The sequence below is a fragment of the Cricetulus griseus genome, chromosome X, assembly GCF_003668045.3.
Source record: "Cricetulus griseus strain 17A/GY chromosome X, alternate assembly CriGri-PICRH-1.0, whole genome shotgun sequence".
Taxonomy (NCBI): Eukaryota; Metazoa; Chordata; class Mammalia; order Rodentia; family Cricetidae; genus Cricetulus; species Cricetulus griseus.
Window position 1 is genome coordinate 75,648,719 of NC_048604.1, and position 4,327 is coordinate 75,653,045.

A 4,327-nucleotide genomic window follows, 5' to 3' on the forward strand; every position below is an offset into this window, starting at 1 on the left:
AACACTGACAGAAAGCAACAGTTGTTCAACAACTCTGTCCCTGTCTATAAATAAAAATCAGCCAAGCACAAATAAGTCTTTGCTATGCTTTCTTAGCCAGATACATGATGTATTTGTAAGCCCTTTTGTATTACCAGAGGTGGGAATGATTTTTACCCTGAATGGATTACTTCCATTAGATGCCCTAGATCTAGCAGTATACAGTTTTGTTCAAGAAACGAGAAGCAAATTAATCCGTATTTGATTCAATGTTGTTTTTTTCATTCAAAATATTTGAAAGGCCATGCTTAGCATAAATATATTAATTCAGAGGATATAGGGCTATTCTTGAATCGCCCTCCATTACCCTTTCTTTAGCAGCATGTTATTTTTATGGAATGGCTTTGGAATGACCTATTCTGAATTATAATAAAATGATAATAAATCTCTTATGACAGTAGGCATGACACAGCATACCTAATCATTTCTGAGCACTGTAAACGCCTGGGGCAGAATGTAGCATCGGCTTTGGATATTTTTCAAATAGACTGTTTTCTGTAATATTTCTCCATGTTGTTTTGAATTGACCTATCCACTTTCCTGATAAGAGCAAATTATTGATTTCATCTGTGATCCAAGCTACTGAAACATATCAAATATTCCCAGAGACTACAATAGCTAAACAAAATGTCGTTGTTTATTGAACTTTTAAAATGGAATGTTTTCTTTTGCTTGGGATTTCAAATGCCCAGGTTGGTTGTTAAAGGGTCTCATTCACTACTAAAATCCTCTCTTAGATTTTACATGCGACACCAACACCCGGTGATATGTGTCTTTTTAAATATAGTTTATTTTATGTAACATGATCATCTCAGTTCCATCCATTTTTCTGCAAACAACATAATTTCTTTGTTCTTTATAGGGGAATAAAACTCCAATGTGTGTATATACTACATTTCTTTATCCATGGATTGGCATCTAGACAGGTTCTTTTTGTTTGTTTGTTTTGTTTTTGTTTTTTGAGACAAGGTTTCTGTGAGCAACAACTCTGACCCAGGCTGGGCTCAAACTCATAGAGATCCGCCTGCCTCTGCCTCCTGAGTGCTGGGACTAAAGGTGTGCGCCACCACTGCCTGGTTTTAACAGGTTCTTTAGCATTGCTATTGTGAGTAGAGCTGTGACAATGCGTGGCTATGTATCACTACTATATATTGACTTTTGTATTTTGGGTTATACACAGAAGTGGTGTACTTGGCTCAAATGCACGTTCTACATTTAGTTTTGTTTTTTTTTTTTTTTTTTTGAAAACCTCAATAATGATTTCCATAGTGGCAGAATTTGCATTTCCACCAACAGTGTATAAGGGCTCCTTTTCCTCCACAGCTCCACAGCTTCACCAGCACTTTTTTTTTTTAATTCTGTCTTCCAGTTATTATGAGAACTGGGTCTTTTAAATAGTGCCCGCCTGTGTGTGTGTGTGTGTGTGTGTGTGTGTGTGTGTGTGTGTGCCAGAAGAGGGCATCAGATCCCCTGGGGCCAGAGTCACAGACCTTGCTAAGCTACTAATGTGGGTGCTGGGAAGCAAACCAGGGTCCTTTACCTTCTGAACCATCTTTCCACTCCCCAAACTACAACTTTTTTTTTCTCTTTCTAAATTAGAATTTTTATTAAATCTTTTTTTTTAATTTTTTTTTTAGTTCAAATTAGGAACAAGGTTGCTTCACATGTCGATCCCTTCCCCCCTCCCTCCCCCCACCCTCTCCCAACCCTCCGCCTGCCCCCCACTCCATCCACCCTCCACTCCCCAGGCAGGGTAGGGCCTTCGACTGGGGCTCCGCAAAGTCCGCCAAATCTTCCTGTGCTGGTCCTGGACCCTTCCCCATGTGTCCAGGCCAAGAGTGCATCCCTTCACGTGGGATGGGCTCTCAAAGTCCCTTCTTACACCAGGGAAAAATACTAATCCACTACCAGGGCCCCCTAGAGTGCGGAGGCCTCCTAATTGACATCCATGTTCTGGGTTCTGATTCAGTCCTGTACTGGCCTCCCAGACAGCAAACTACAACTTTTAAGAAGTGATTTATTGCCGGGTGGTGGGGGTGGATGCCTTTAATCCCAGCACTGGGGAGGCAGAGGCAGGCGGATCTCTGTGAGTTTGAGCCCAGCCTGGTCTACAGAGAAAGTTCCAGGACAGGCTCCAGGTCTACACAGAGAAACCCTGTCTAGAAAAACAAAACAAAAAAACTGATTGATTTTAGTGTTGGGCATGATGGCAGGCTTATCTCTGTGAGTTCAGACCAGACACAGAGCTCCAGGACAACCAGGGTTACACAGAGAGACCTTGTTTCAAGAAACCAAAAAAAAAAAAAAAAGATTTGTGTTAAGTAATCTGTATGTTTATGCCTGTGTGTGGGTATGTGTCCATGAGTGCAGGTGTTTGAGGAGGCCAGACGATAGTGTCAGATCCATCTGGAGCTGGAAACACAGGTGGTTGTGAGCTTCATGACACCACGATAGAGGTTACAGGATACCTGGTAAGCATCAGTTCTTTTGTTCCCCATAGGTCTGAGGATCAAAGTCAGGTTGTCAGGCTTTCATGACAAGTATTTTTAACCACTGAACCATCTCGTCTGCCCTGTTTGTTTGGTTTTCCTTATATAGCCATTTTGAATAAGGTGTGGTATGATATCAATGTAGCTTTTATTTATATTTCCTTGATATTGTTCTTACATTTTTCAAGTGATTGTAATCATAGGTAGCATACAGGTTTAAACTTTCCACTTAATATTATAGTTCATTTGCCGAGTGGTGGTGGTGTCTTTAATCCCAGCACTCCGGAGGCAGAGGCAGGCAGATCTCTCTGAGCTCGCGACCAGCCTGGCCTAATAGTGATAAAGCCAGGATAACCAGAGCTGCATAGAGAAACCTTGTCTCAAAAATATTATAGTTCATTTAATTAATAATTTTAATGATCACGTGACAGCTCATTAGGTCAATAAACTACAAATTGGCTTAGACATACCCAAATGATTGGATTTTTTTTAGCAGGATCCTAGTAGGTAGCCCAGGCAGGCCTGGAACTAGCCCGAGCTAGCCTCATGATCTTTCTGCTTCAGCGTCTCCATGTGCTGGGATTACAGATGTATGTCACCATTCCAAGCATTCATTGGACAGTTTAAATTTGTTTGTGACAGACTCTCTTGTACTGCAGTCTGTCCTTAAACTCACTATGTAGCCAAGGATAAACCCTTTACAGATCCCTCAGCCAACTGTCATAACTTCCCAAGTGCTGAGATGACAAGCATTCACAACCACAACTGGCCAAGGTTTCACAGCTGTAGGTAACCAATATTATGGAACACACCTTTACACAGTCTTCATTTCTTTGGTTAGTTATGTAACTGTATTATATGACTGTTTGTAAAACTCCTGTATGTGTATGGTGTATATGAAGGGCTCTAGCAGGCCTGAGCATGACAAAAAGGACACCACCAGGTTTTGCCTTTTACCCTTCTCCCCCTTGCTAAAAACCATTAGATTACATTCCTAAAGCTGGCCCCCAAGTTCTATTCCCTTATTTTGGCCACTTCCTCCTCCTGGGGCGGACTACCAATGTCCAGCTATCAAAGTCCTGAAGTCCAGCAATCAAAAGCCCCTTTGGCTGCATAGTTAACATGTCAAATCAAAACTAAATGCCTCATTCTAACATGGGGTTTCTCCTTTTCCCTTTAAAAACTGTCATTTGAGAAACAGAGAAATGGATGAGGTTGGAGGGCAAGCGGGGAGCAGAAGGGAGGGACTGAAAAGAGAGAAAGGGGGGGAACTGCAGTCAGGATGTAAAACCAATAAATAAATAATACAAATTTTAAGAATAAATAAATAAACTGCCATTCACCTATGGGCCACATCTGCTTCCTCTCCATCCTTTACCCCTCCGGGGCAAATATCCTTTCCCCATTTCCCTTGTTCCCTTCTCCTCCTCCCTCATCCTCTATCACCTGCCTTTGTCTCCTATTCCCTGCCTTCTGTCAGTCCCCCCTGAGGCAAATATCCTTTACCCTTTTCCTTTGTTCCCTTCCCCTTCTCCCTAATCTTGCATCTCCTGCCTTTGTCTCCTATTCCCTGCCCTTTGTGCCCCAAGGCAAATACATCTCCTTTGTTCTGAGAACTTGGTCTTGGGGGTTATGTGCTGACTCCAAACTTTTAGTATGCAAGCAGATATGCTGCTGTGAGTCAATGTGTGGGAGTGCACATTTGTGCCTATGTGTGGAGGCCAGAGGTCGATGTCAGATGTCTTCCTCAGTCACTCTCCACCTTAGTTTTTGAGAGAGGATCTCCTACTCAGCCTACA